At 37.0% G+C, this 14960-nt stretch overlaps 1 long non-coding RNA gene across 2 annotated transcripts; it reads left to right on the top strand.

Moving 5' to 3' along the window:
* The first annotated feature begins 1507 nt into the window (after positions 1-1507).
* Positions 1508-6294, top strand: LOC129756163 (uncharacterized). Of its 2 annotated transcripts, XR_008739408.1 has the most exons (7): positions 1508-2278; positions 2346-3142; positions 3200-3319; positions 4460-4613; positions 4957-5308; positions 5370-5718; positions 5777-6294. It is a non-coding gene; the product is annotated as an uncharacterized LOC129756163 (long non-coding RNA). The 2 variants fall into 2 exon arrangements; XR_008739407.1 differs by having other exon boundaries at positions 4460-5308.
* Positions 6295-14960: the final 8666 nt, after the last annotated feature.

Raw genomic sequence — 14960 nt, 5'->3', positions numbered from 1 at the left:
ACGTTCAAAATGTATCAATTATCGTTTGTTGCATCACTAAAATAGTTCTCAACAAATTCCCGTTGGAAGTGAAAAATTAAAAAATTTTGGTAAAAAGTAACGGTGCTTTTGTGAAAACATTTCAAAATTTGCACTTGCCCCGTTTATGCTATAAACGTTTATGCACTTGCGTTTGAAGTTTCTGCTCTTGCTTTCTTGCAGTATTAGATAGGAGGAGATAAAGGCCTATAACTTCTACAGTTTTGCTTCAATTGACTTGAAAATTTGACACAACATTCTTGAAATGTTTTACAATAAGAAAATAAAAAAATAAAAAAATCGATTTTTTGAAAGTGTTAGACCCTACACCCCCCCCCCCCCCCCCCCCCTTAATATGTTTGCTGTTTTCTTGCAATATTGATAACTTTTTGGAACTCCATTTTTGGTGACTGTTGTTTTAAGCAATGGTCCGAAAATCAATCAAAACAAACACTCAGGATGCGTTTCCTGTTGGAAACATTCCGATTGTATAATGGGATAGCGCCTCTCGCTACTGCTTCGCCTGGCTGGTATGCAATCTCGATCAGCGCTCCTATCAGCTATGCAAACCGAGTCGCATCATTCAGAATCATCGGTTCAGCAAACATCGCATATCGGAGATGAGTGAGATACAAACTGATCCATTCTGAATGTAGCTCACTCAGTATCTGCCTGAATTATATGAAATTCAAAATTATTTTTTGCAGGACGAGAAAAATCAAACAGTTGTGCGGGACACCATAAATTCTCAGTAGTTTTAACGTGACGTACGACATTTTAATAAGAGAACTTGTAAAAATTGAAAAACACGGCGAAAGTGAACATCTTTCCCTCACAAACACAACTGCAATTTGATTTTGATCATACTGATGTTAAAAAACGTTATAACAACAAATAAATTTATTAATTTGCTTTATATCAAATCAAACAAAATACGCTAATGATCGGCTTCATGTATCATTCACTCACTGCCTGATCCATTCACTCCTGATCGAAGACCAACAAGATTCGCCATATGCATTGCGCATTGGTGATATTCCAATTTGATGATGGTGCTGCACTGTTTTGACAGCAAGCATCGTGCGAGGTGATCTGTATTTTAGCGATGAATTGAACGATCGATGATCGGGTAGGTCCAGTAGCAATCAATAACGAAACCCGATCGCTGTACGTTCAGGTGCGAAGTGCAATCAGAAACATTCATTGAAAATGAGTGATATTCAGAACACTGGTTTTAAGCAAAAGACCTTCATTTACTAAGGCATTACGGAAATTTGAACCTCCGCTTCAGATACAACACTTAGGAAACCCCTTCTGACCATTTTAATATAATGCTGAACCATTTTGGTGATGAATTTTCTGAAATGGCTGATGTTACATGGCTTAAAGGTGCGTTTGCACTTACCCCGGTAGTTTTGTTTGCACTTGCCCCACACACAGTAAACGAAAATTACCGAGTTCGGTAATTTATTTTACAGAACCAGTTCTGCAATTCGAAAATTTTCGGTAATTGATCAATTTGACAGCTTATTTTTACCGAGTTCGGTAAATCAATTCTTGATTTAACGAAGTTCGTTAGTTTTCATGTAAACAAATCGCTTTGCCATAAATTTTCGGTAATAAAACACCGAAAACTGTAAATCAGTGTCGCGGTCAACACAAACGTCAAATATCAAGCGTCTCTTTCTGGCAGCTTTGAGCGCAACTGTCTCTCTCTAATAATCGATATGTATTAGTGGCATCCCGCTTGCGCTCTAGGAAAAGCAAAGCAGGAAAAAACGTATACGCGTGTGGATGTTTTCAATCAAATTTCGGTACCGCGTGTTGTTTTCATGAGTGGTTGAAATAATACAAAATTGAAATAATTTCCAGCTGCTGTTGCACCGAGCGTTGTCCCAACAACAACAACCGTCTACTTGTTCGTGCTGTGCTGGAGTTTCGCATCTAGTGGCGTTATCCGTTTCCGATTTTTCCGCGTAAACAAGGTCAGTGTTTTCATCTTTCACACAAAATGTGAGCCAGTTTTTGACCAGATAATAAAGATACGGCTTCCTATTACAAATCCAAAGTTGCGAATCTATCAAACGTAGTGTAATAAACGAAAAGTGGAGCAGCGGCAATATTCCCAACAAGAACGCCTTCAGAACCGCTTTCGTCTCGACCGAGCCGGAAGATAATAATTAAACTTAAAAATCTAGTAGCTGCGCAGTTTCAGCAAAAGTTGGCCCTTCAGCAGCTGCAAAAACAACTAGAAAACCAGGTAAGTAGCTGGTTTGCTATGCCGTCAAGTTGTAATGATATAATTTTTTTCCATAATTCCCTGGCAGCGACAATTGCAATTACGGAATTCAGCAAAAAAACTGCTCCTGGCTCAATGCAGCTAACTCGAGAAAGCTTCGCAGGGCGAGATTCAGTAGCTGTATTGCAGGAATCGGCTTCCGTCGCCCTGTCCGCAGGATGTGCGAATTATCACCAACCGGTGAAAATCTTCCAATTGTTTCAACTCCTTCGATTAACGGCCTTTTTGTTGGGTTCCACGCTCTTTGCCGCTCTAGTTACACACTTCCGGCATGCGCCAGGCTAGACTATGAAATGTTGTCATTTGAATTAAGGAGGAAGATACGTACCCGTTGACGATTCGAAAGAATGTTTCGTGAAATGATTGAGAAACGTCGGTTCCCGTCTGCCGTCTACAAAAAAAACTGTTCCATTCAGGTGCAGTTCCAACAATCCGTAAAATTGTCGGGAAGCGACTGTACGTCAGATACCTCGACAGCCCGCTAACAAATAACTTTTTTTGGTGTCATGGAGACTCTACCCTGATCCATTCCGTCGGATGGGCTACCGTATGAGTTTGAAGACGTTGAACCGTTGAACCTTTCATCGATGTGTGTGGCCACGTACGGGGCAGACGAGAATGGAGCCGATTTATATAGCTTCCTTGAAAATTCTTCCTGTCGGATATGCCTTTCCAAACCCATCGCGCTAACGCCTCCAAAGGCTATTATTGAATAGGTTTAAATTTAAATTTAATGGAATTTTGATCTACGAACAGAACTTTGTCAACATCAGGAGTGAACCTCCAACCGAATATTTTTCCCTCAACTTTTATAAGGCAGAGGAGGTAAATCTAATACTAGCATATATTTAGTCAGTAGTCTAAAATCTACATTTTCTCCAGGTTGCGAGGAAACTGGCATCGGCGGAACAACATAAGTAACGAAAGCAAACGTCGAATCATCCAGCTGAGTTACAAGCCTAAAAGATGTGTAAAGCACCAGTCCGAATCAATAAATTGAGGGTAAGTAATTGAAGTTTTTAAGTAGGATAATTTTTTCACTAATTAATAACAACAGCATTTCGTTTGCCTTGGAAAAAAGTTACACTGACTGTTAGCAAAAATTATACATTGTTGGTACAGGATTTAGTGGAATTTTAACTTTAATATTTTATGCTGTTTAAAAATTTAATGAAGTGTTAAAAACAATTTTAATAGGCTTAAAAAATTTGCTCTATATTTTTTGTCTCGACATTCTCAGTTGAGATTCCGTTACAATTCTGTTGTTTAAATTAGATGTAATGTTTTAATAAAATTAAATAATGGACGTTTGTTAATTGATAGGTTTAGTTATTAATGCATTATATTTTTTCCTGTTTCGAATGTTATCCTGTTCTCAATTTCTTGAATCATCTTAAACATTCACTTTTTGATCAATGGATTAACACACACTTACCATTCTTCATACTGAATCCTCCTAAAGCTATCTCTGATTCACTAGTATTGTTTTTCAACACAACCGGACTAACTTTATTCGAAATTCGGTTCTCGCTCAATCCAAAATATCTTCTAAGTTTAAAATTTCAATTTTAAGAAATTATTCCTTTCTGTTGAAAACAATTTTCTTTGGTTGAAAGAAAATTTACTTTGTTTTAAACGAAATGTGCAATTGAACAAATTTCTTTTGAATCAAAGAATTTGTTTAAAACCAAAATCCAAAATTACTCAGTTCAAAAAATTAATTATTTCTTTCAAAAAATATTCATTTGAATCAGAACAATAATTCATCGATTCAAAGAAAACAGGAGTTTGATTAAAAAACTGAATGTTTTGAATCAAAGTCAGTTTTGTTTTGTATCAAAATCCAAGTTTTCTCTGCGTGTTCTCTTCATGTAAACTTGATTTGTTATAACAAATTAATTTTTTAATTGAATTTATTCAGATAAATATAAAGGCTAATTATTTTTGCTTTATCTTTGCTCTTGTATATAATCAAGGTTGGATTGTCAATCTTTTCAATAAAGTTATAAGAAAATTTTCAAAAAAAAAGTTGTTTCAATTAACTAACTGATCGTCATTAAATTTAATTTATATTATCGATTCACGAGGGAACGTTATGTGTTCCAAAGTAAATAATACAATTGAATGATTTTTTTTTTTCAGATTTCCATAACCATGAATGGCGGAACGTGCTGTAAGATGACTCTAAGTATTTGCTTCGTCTGATTTCAGAGCGCGTAACAGATGAAGAACGTCTGAAGTGGTTCTGGTGTTGGTGCTAGAGCATCCTACTTGCCGGATATGCCGTTTTGAACCGGTAAGTGGAGAAAACTAAGTCGCTATAGGATTTTTTTGCCCCGATGACATAGTGAATGCGATGCGAAGCGGCGAATGCGATTCAATGCGTCGAACCACATTTGATGAAAATGTACGTGAATCGCTTAAACCTGACATAGTGAAGCCAATGCGAATTTGCGATCAGACGCGGCGAACCTGTTTTGTGTTTGGTTTACCGCTTTCAATTGCTTTACACACTCACAAAATTTTACATTGCCGTATAATTTCGCTTTATTAATTTTATTAGGTCACATTTCAAGAGGTTTCAATGTTTTGAAAAAGAGTTTTCGAAGTATTTCATCAGTTAATTTATATTAAATCAGTTAATTTATAGAGCAAAACTTGAATTTCGGCCGACATTAGTTCCCGAATTCACCTTACATCGTGCAAGATCAACCGGTAGTTTATAAAAATCCGGATGTTCCGGGCGCGGGGACCTTGAATTTCTACAGCGATGAACCATCTAATGAAAACAACGAGCGGCTACACATCGACCGATAAATCGTTATCGGGGGGAAAACGCCGGGGGAACGATGCAAACAGTGGAGAATAGGATTCCAGCCGGAAGAAAGGTTTTGAAACACCATCAAGAATCGGATCGTTCAAAACGGAACTGAAGTGGCCCACCTTAAGAAGCAGAGTGAACTGCTCGATTCCCTGGAAACCGCACTGCAGGTAATTTTGATTTTGCGATAAGTTTTTGGGTCGAATTCAACATATGTTTGTTTTATTTAAGCTTAACGAGAGTTGCGTTCCAACCCACGCGTGGGGCAGTGCCGTTCTCAAGAAAGCGTGGAAGAGGAAAGTGTCAACCACGACGAGGGCTAGTGTTCTGGTTCGCAGTACCCAAATTGCAGAGCTGGAACATCGACTTCATCAGGCGGAGGGAACAAAACCGGTTAAAATCAACAGACTGGTTGTTTTTTACAATCGATTTTAGTTCGATGTCGGATCGATTCACGGACCAAAACGAATCAGTCACGCAGGACCAATCATGTAGTAATTGGAAACCCAGTTGGGGAGATGTTTCTTTTCTTTCGTCGGCTTTTACAAGTGTCGCTTCAATTACAACCAATACTACAAAAGTATGAAGCTTACAGCCTTGTCTTTTCTTGAAAAACTGAGAATTTCACTGTTTTGTAGGTTAGTGAGCCTGGAATCGATGTCCCAAGTCCCAACAAGAATCTTGAGAATGCCACCTTTGAGCTTGAGACGCAGCAAACCAAGGTCTTAGAATTTGAGCAAAAACAAAACAAATTCTATACAAAAAAGAGATCATGGCCTCCCAGACGGATTCTAGCTTGAAAAGCATAGAAAATGTAAGGCATCGAATCCGTCCAACACAACTACCGATTTGTTTTACAGTATCCGAATTGAGGAGCTGGAACACGAAGGACGACACTCGAAAAAATCAGTCGACTGGTCGGTTCCACCGGGTCTGTAAATTTGACCAAACCAGTTCAATCAAACTCCTCCAAGGCCGCTCTTTTCCAACAGCTGGACTTGATCGATGCCCAGTTAGCGAAAAAGATACAAAAAGATTGATTCATTGAGGAAAAGTCGGATTCAAAACAATATTCAATAATTGAATACAATTATTGTACTTGTATTAAAAGTTCCAACAGTATAAATGATAAATAATATAATTCGCTGTACTTTTCAACCCCTTTTGTTATATTTTCATTTTTAGTTCAGTTCGTTATTCATAATATGAGAATTGATTCAAAATTTTGATTACATAGATTCCCTTTTCTTGTTAAGATTGAACAACTGACCAAAATAGCTTGGTTTCGTTCACCTTGTGGGCTGTGGTCGTTACTTTCATCTTTCAATCCGGTTTTGGAATGGATGCCTGCATGACAATGTGCTTATTAAATAAACTGCGGTAGGCACCACGATCCTGGAAAAGCTGGCCGGATTTCCCGAAATTAAAATCCTCATCCCTCCGGCGGGATTAAAATCCTCATTGCAAAGACCTTTGCAATCATGCTTTTCAAAAAGGTGCTCATGACCGGAAAGCGTCCAAATGAGGGAATGGGTTGGGATTCGTTGGGGCTTCGCATTCGATAAGCTGCCGGTTCTCCTAGTCGTTGATCTGATGATCGGACCCGGTACCTTGCTTCGCTTTTCGCTGCCGTAGGTTTTTCTTCGTAAACCCGCGGACTTGGAGAATTGCTGGGAAAACTAACAGCAATATACGCAAGTGTTTATTCATAATCATTACCATGAGTTTTTTTCACCTTAACTCACAATATTTTTCTTTTTTAGGCCAATATTTATTGAAAACTGTAACATTTTAGGTAATTATTGTCGAAAATACTAAAACGTTCAGTAATTTCAGCTTATTATTCACAGCGCATAACGCGAGATAATCAGAGTCTCCAAATGACACTAGAAGCGAAAGTTTTTAATTCTGATGAGCACAGATTAGTCAATTGTTTTTTCTTATAATTAATTTTTTAGAGACCTTTAAAACCATCATAATAATTATTATTAAGTCTCATTGTGCTCATCAAAATTAACATATTTTGCTTAAAGTGTTTTCTGGAAACTTCGATCATCTCGCTTAATGCGCTGTGCATCATAAGCTGGAATAACCGAACGATTTAACGGTTTTCGGCAATAATTACCGAAAAATTTTCCGTTTTCGGTAAATATAGATGATATTTCGGTGAAAATTACCGGTTTTTCGGTAAAAATTACAGATTTAAATTACCGGTTTTTCGTTAATTATTACAGGTATTTCGGTAAATTTCGCCAATTGTTCGGTAAATATTACTGAAATTTTTCACTTTATTCGGTAAAATTCAGTGAAGTTTCAGTTATAATTACAGATAATTCGGTAAAATCTACCGGTTGTTCGGTAAATATTACCGATTTTTGGTAAATAAAAACACCGTATTTCGGTAATACTTACAGATATTCCGATAGCAATTACAGGTATTTCGGTAATAATAACTGGTTTTTCGGTAAACTACACCGGTTTTCGGTACTTATTAACAAGCTTCTATAGTTTTTCGGATAAACATCACCGGGCTTTCGGTTAAAATTACAGACATTTCGGTTCAACAATACCGGTTATTCGGTAATCTAACGAGCTGTCACGTTGACAACTGTCAATAATTTGACAGATGATCAGCCGAGTTTCGATAATTTTTACCGAAAAAGGTCTGTAATATTTGACACCTGTCACTTCTCTGCCATGAGAAAAATTACCGAACGGTTTAACGAACTCCACATGTTAGGATTTCGGTAAAAAAATTACCGAACTCGGTAATTTTCGTTTACTGTGCAGTGTGGGTTGACAAGAGCGAATATTATTTTCACAACTTTCGGGGTGTACTGAAAATTTATCATAAATTTTCTGCTTTCACTTGAATATCGGTCTCAAACACTCACCTTTTAACAAAAATTCAGATTTGAATGCCCTTTTTTGCAGTCAAAATATGCAAAACAAAAACACACTGTTCATGTCTAGTATGTACTTGAATTCGTGTGTGATCAAACAGTGCCGTGTTTTTAAGTGAAAAATTTAAAGAAAGTTTAGTTTATATATGTCAGATTGTTTGTTTGGGTCTAAACAACAATTTCTAGAAGAAGAAATATTTTTTACTTTTTTTGTAACAGAGAAAAGTTGAACGTTTGCACTTGTCCCGGTGTACCTTATATATAATAGTATTTTTCTGAGTGTACATCGGATTCAGATGAAAGTTGGTAAACGAGAGTTTTGAATGACGTGCAATCGATTTCAGGCATCAAATTCAGTGTAAGTGGCCGACAAAAGGGGTCATCCATGTTACCTTTTCAATATTTTTGTGATATTGAGATTATTATACATCGTATTGAGGTGAAAATTTGCACACAAGAATTATTAAGGACGAACAATTGATTCCAATTATCCAATTTTGTGTCAGTGGTCCGCCAAAAGGGTTGTCCATATTAAATATTCACTGATTTTTGGTGATGTGGACGTTATTTTGCAATTGATTGATTTGAAAATTTGCACACGGGAGTTTTGAGGGAAGAACAATCGATTTCGCAGTTTGTAAAAGAGGTCACCGAAAGGGGTTTAATGTTTTGGCAATAATTCCGTTTTTAAGCAACGATCGAGGCGAAATTTATACACGGGGGTTGGGACGGCCAATTGATTTCTGATTTCAATATTTGAATCAAACGACAATAAGGGGGTCTTCCGTATTAACTGATAAATTTGTTTATTGCAATAATTTTGTATCGCATCGAGACGAAAATTCATATACGGGGTTTTTTTGGCACTGTCAATTGATTCCTGATTTCAAATTTATTAGCATAAGACAGAAAAAAGTGATCGTCCATATTACGTGTTCAACATTTTTGTAATTATTGCCTAACATTGCATTTAGAAATGCATCTGAAAATGCCTGGCAATTGACATTCATTCAAACTGTTCATGACATATTCTAAATGAAATGCGAAACGGAGTTCGTATGGGATCAGCTAGTAATATTATAAGAAAGCAAATACGACACTTCAATTCACTCAAGAATTTGAAATCTGCACATCTGATCCATTTCATGTTGAAATACGTCTCAGCGAATTTCTGGAATCTCTCGTTGTATGTTTTTCGCAGTTCTTCATGCTATCAAGAAGGTTAAAACAAACATCAATTTCTTCTTTTGTCACCCACCCCCCCTTCGAAATTTCTAAATACCCTGAAAGGGGAATAAAGAAAGTTAGAAGTATTTCATATAAATTTCGAAATAAAATTAAATACCATCAAGACGCCATTCACCGCCCAGACACCATTTACCGCCCAAAATCCCTCTTTTAAATGTATTTTGAAAAAACTGGGATGTTTTTCCCAAAAATAAGACCTGTATTCTGTGTGGGCATCATTGTTCGACCATTTCACTGAAAAAACATTACTTCGTTTTGCTAACTATAGCCAGAAATAAAATATTTGGCTTTTCGTTTCCGGTCAAATTATCAAATTCGACGCCTGTTAGCGAACTAAGCATTACTGTGCTCCTAGCGCAAAAGGAGTTTTTGTTTACTAGATAGTACATATTTGACCAAAAATCGACTTGAAACGATAGTTTTACTATCGTAAAATAGATTTGCATCGGAAAGTTTTTGATTTTTTCAATAGTTGTTGTTTTTTGGAGTGTTTAGTTATGGGCGGTAATTGGTGTATATACCAAAGTTTTGGTTCCTAATGACCGGTCACGCACAATTTCTTTGTTTTTAACGCATGTTTTGTGTCAAATGTGTAAATTGTAAGTAGCATTTAGTTTGATTATGTTAAAAAATGATGTTTTATCGCTGAAAGTAACCGGTTACTTGAAGCTGTTGGCCGGGAATCATCATTTTGTCAGTCAACGCACTTTGTTAAAATTTGTACAAAATTTGCGTAAAAAATTTCACAAAATGTATTCTCTCAAAATCCAAAATATGGTTTTGACAGCTCCTTATATGGAAAATACTAAAAAAACCGTTTCCATGTTGTTAGATAGTTTTTCCTTAAGAAAACATTATCGGTACCGGAAAAAGGCGAGTGGGCGGTAATAGGGCCAGTTGAACACCCCCAAGTTTAGTTCATTATTTTAAAAAGCGTACATTTTTCGCATTCCGCTAATATTTTTATTGAAAGTAGAGCAGTTTTTAGATGTATTGGAAAAGAAAGCGAATCAAAATCTGTAATCGTTTTTTTATCACACATGTTTGAAGTTGAAAAACCGCTTAACTGGGCGGTAGATGGTGACTTGATAGTATCTGAAAGATTACAAGACCAAAAAACAAATATTGAAGGGTGGGAGCTATTCGACTTTTTATATTATTGGTTGTATTGATTTTTTCGATAATAAATTTCTTGATTTCTTGGTTTTGTGCAATGATATAGTACGCAATTTAGCTTTCGTGCAATATATAATCCAATTTATTTGTTTTTCGCATTATTTTTTATTATATATTATTGCACTTTGAAGAAAAAATAACAAAAAAATTATTCGATGTGGTTTTGATGAAATTTCGAACCTTTTCGTCGAATACCACTAAACATAGTTTGGACACCCTGTTTACTTTATTCCACAATCTCTTCATCTCTGTTGTATCCCGAGTCGACCCACCATTCTTCTTCATCTTCTGCTTGACAATTGCCCAATATTTTTCGATAGGGTGCAATTGAGGGCAGTTGGGTGGGTTGATGTCCTTTTCGACAAAATCTACTCCGTTGTTCCGATAACACTGTAGCACCTCTTTGCTGTAGTGCCAGCTTGCCAAATCTGGCCAAAACTTTACTGGTCCTTTTTTAAGTTATAATGTACGGAAGAATAAGTTTTTTTATTGTGATATTTTTATTGAGAATACGTTGCTTTTTTCAGGCACTCCTACTTGTACATCTTGGAGTCCATGACCTTGTTTGTCACAAAAACCGAGGTCTTTCGTCCGCAGCTGCAAATACCTTGCCAGATCAAACACTTTCTAGCAAACTTATTGGCAAAAACGAATTTGAACTTGCTAGGGACATCACTCCGACCAGTGGCTTTATAAAATTTTTGGCCAGGAAGCTGCCCAAAATACTTGGATAACTTCCGGGCACGTCCTTTGGCTACTGGTCCGGTTTGGTTGCTTACTGGACCGATAAGATCGTATTCCTTCGCGCAGACGAATTCTCTGACGGTGCACCGGTCGGCATTAAATTTCTATTATTATTATTTATTGAAAAAAATAATTTAAAATTAAAGACACTACAAATACAATGGTCTACACAAAACTTAAAGCTTTAAGGAATTTTCTTCGGAATCGATTTCTCAAACCACGTGGTCGTTTGTTGAGTTGAAGACCTTGCAACAGTGCGGGACAATCAGTTCTGGATGAATGCAAATCAGCTACAACAGAGGCTCGTGCGGCGGTCCTGCGGGCTTGCAGCGTGTCGATGTCGATTAGGCGACAGCGGCTCTCGTAGCTGGGAAATCGGAACGGGTCTTGCCAACTCAGGTGTCGAAGGGCGAATCTCATAAAGCGCCGTAAGATAGCCTTAATACGCTCGGAGCCGTTTTGGTAATAAGGTCACCAGATAGCAGAGGCGTATTCGAGGATCGAACGAACCAAACTGCAATAGAGACTCTTGATACAGTAAATATCTTTGATGTCTTCCGTCATCCGGAACAGTAGACCTAGGCTACTAGAAGCTTTATCGACGATGTAATTGGTGTGAATCTTGAAATCCATCCGTTTGTCAAGAATGACACCAAGATCTTTCACGTGCTCAACTCGAGCAACAGCCTCGTCGCCGAGAAAATACAATGCATTTGATGGAAGCCGCTTACGGGAAAAAGAAATTGTCAGGGCCGGAGATACGATAAAACAACTTCAGGTCGTCTGCGTAAGCTAATTTTGGTCCATCGAGGAGCAACAGCACGTCGTTGAAATAAATCAAAAATAGTATTGGTCCTAAATGGCTCCCTTGAGGCACCCCAGAAGAGGCAAAACACTGGTTAGAGAAGGATTCTTTTGCGATGTCATAGGCCGACTGCTTGTTTGCCTTGATCGATCTCAACACCTTCAAATGTAGTTTCCGATCCTTAGTTCCACCACAGAGAACGTTCCACTATGCCGCTTGGTATGAACCAGCCGATCGATAGTATGCATCTCACGGTAACGTTTGAGAACGCTGCACACGGTCGATTTTACCATTTTTAGCGATTTCGAACCCGACCACGTCTGGTTTTTGACGTGGGTGTCCAAAATTAATTTTCATCTAGCGGCTTCCACTTTCTTGAAACAAAACGAATCGTAATGAAATTTTCAGCACTGGTAGAGGAAACAACAAAGTACTGTAAAAACATTCCAGATCCGACAACTAGGAGCGCTATGGTACAATAAAAAGTGCGATTCCAGATTTAAGATCATCCATGCTTTGTTTATTACTCATTTCCAGCTAATAACTCAATTTGGTTTATATTAGTCCATACGACGTAATCAAAATTAACTATAGAAATGTCAAATAAAATATAAAATAAATACACCATATTTTGTTTAATAATATCATAATTGCAAGTTTGAAAAACAATAATTAATTTATTAAATTTTTACGGAATCCGAAAAACATGACCGACCTGAAACTTTGGCGACGATTCTAATATGAAAACACGGACACGAATTGGAACTTGGGACGTTTTAACCCTTGCCCAACAAGCCAAGCTGGCTCAACTTGTTAGAGAAGCTAGCCGCTTCAAATCCAAGTCCAAGAAATTCTTGGACTGAGCGAAGTCCGTTGGCTTAACACCGGAGAACACAAGACCCGGTCCGGGCAAGTCCTGCATTACTCTGGCATACGAGGAGAACACGTTACTCGGGAACGAGGAATTGATTTTCTGTTAAGCCTGCAGGCCCATGCGGCCCTCATTAGATGGGAACCGATAAACGAAAGAATAACCGTAGCCAGATTTAGAACACGGGTTAGAAATGAAAATGTTTAGGAATAAGCAACTTTGGGTAGATAATATCATATTAAATATTATGGTTTCAGATCCTTTGCTCAAGTTACATTTAAAATCTACACTGAACCAAATTGGGCGATTAAATTTTAGGGTCATTTCAATAAATCTTATTATTCATAGTCAAGGTTAAGCTACTAAATTATCCTTTAAATATTTAGGAAAATCTAATAAATTGTATCTGGATCACTGTTTTGGTGAAATGCAAAGGAAAATCCAATAACTTTCATTACTTTCGTGACAGAAGTAAGGCTGGCCAGCAAAATGGAAATCTCCGCCAAACCCCGTTGCAATCGTAACATCAGCAACAGAAGGCCACCACCGGACCCCAATGGAAACTGTTTTCGAATACGACCCTTCAGTTATCCTTTTCCTCTTCCTTAGTAAATTTTTCTAACCGTTGAGTCGCCGCGACTATTACGGCTCCCTCCCCTACTAACCTATAAAAAATAAATAAATGTTAAATTTATAGATACACTCGGCACATTTAAACTTTGTCAATGTAAAAGGCCTAATAAACATAGAAGGGCCAATTACTTTCATGTGACATACCTATTCTATTTGCTTTGTAATCTGTGATTATGATTTTTTGTCCATTTCGTTGTCAACTGAAAATTTTAGCTAAAAAAGGTTTCCACAAATTGGTAAGTCACAACAAGATGAAAGTTTTGTTTTTTCTAACAATCTCAGAACTATTTTTCGCCTGCGACCAGTACGATGAAGTTCTCCAAAATTCCGTTCTATTCGTGTTCTATTCCGTTGATTTATTTTCTGTATATTCTTCATCTCATCCCTACATAGCCGAGCTAATTACGCTTTCGGAGAGGACACTGTCTAGGTTTATGTTTGACTGATAGAAATTTTTAATAAGATCTTTTGTAATTGCAGTCGATTACGTCGTATGAAACAAAATGTGTAAACAACCAGTTTTATCAAAAAAAAAATACAAAAACTGACATAAACTAGTCGCAAGTTTATTCCATTTAGAATATTTGTAGTCTGGACAACATATTCTATAACTATGTGGTTTATCTAAACCACATAAACCACATATGTAGATTCTATATCTATGTCAGATACTAATTTTTAAAGTTGTTTAAATAACTTTTGCAGCAGTTTTCTGTGAATTTTTGAGGTGTTGCATACGACGTAAAGAAAACTCGCGCGAGAAATGTTTCCGTTTTAAGTACACGGTTATATAATTTCTTCAGACCCTTTTACATTTTGTTACTGTTTTTCCTGGAATCCTTCATTTCAATTCATTCTTTAAAAACCAAAAATAAATTAACATCAATTGCCTTCCTTTGCAAACGTTAATAAATTTGAATTGCCTTTGTTAAGACCGGCAACAGCAGCAAACTTGTTCAATCTAAAAATTCGGCGAATTCATATTTTTGTCCATTAATAATTTAATTCACATGTAAACATTGCACCGCCATATTGTTTTCGGTCAATGCTCCTTCGATTTTCACTTTTTACTGCTTTGCCTCGACGGTGATCAAAAGCACCAGATTCTTTTTTTTGAATTTAAACCTAAATTCAACTTACCAGAACCGAAATTCTTCTCTAATTTTCACGGCTACACATGAGCGAACAAATTGACGGCACGTTCAGCAGAAACGAAGCGAATAATGCTGACGAAAAACTAAATTTTCCACGACGACAAATTTCACCATCTTCCTCACGAAGCAGCAATCCACCAGAAAATGCGAACGTTCGGTTTGACGTTTACGCACTCCAATAAAAAGTTTGTTGCCGTTATGTTGGCAGTTTTGCCTTTTTACCTATTTCACGCACACAGATGGAAGAAGTCGGCAAATTTTGCGAATGTAAACAATTTTTTATATCTG

The sequence above is a fragment of the Uranotaenia lowii genome, chromosome 3, assembly GCF_029784155.1.
Source record: "Uranotaenia lowii strain MFRU-FL chromosome 3, ASM2978415v1, whole genome shotgun sequence".
NCBI lineage: Eukaryota > Metazoa > Arthropoda > Insecta > Diptera > Culicidae > Uranotaenia > Uranotaenia lowii.
This window is presented reverse-complemented; position numbering and strand designations above follow the sequence as displayed.